Source organism: Halyomorpha halys, unplaced genomic scaffold (genome assembly GCF_000696795.3).
Source record: "Halyomorpha halys isolate HHAL.00 unplaced genomic scaffold, Hhal_1.1 Scaffold84.1, whole genome shotgun sequence".
Taxonomy (NCBI): Eukaryota; Metazoa; Arthropoda; class Insecta; order Hemiptera; family Pentatomidae; genus Halyomorpha; species Halyomorpha halys.
In genome coordinates, this window is record NW_027110155.1 from 422,922 (window position 1) to 423,232 (window position 311).

Here is a 311-nt window from a genome sequence, read left to right on the forward strand (position 1 = left end):
TTCCGACTATTGCAACATTTACTAGACAAACGGTCTAAATTGCCAATTCATTACAAAAGACTGATCTACATGACTATTATAAGGCCTATCTGGACTTACGGAGTTGAGCTTTGGGCCTCCACTAAACCATCAAATTCCTCCAGAATCCAATCCTTACAGTGCAAAATCCTTCGTAAAATCCTTAATGCTCCTCACTTTGTCACAAATCAAGTCATGCATAAGGACCTCAACATTCCATATGTTGCCGATTTGGCCAGAACCAGATACCGTTCCTTCCATAATAAACTTCTCAACCACCCAAATCCACTTGT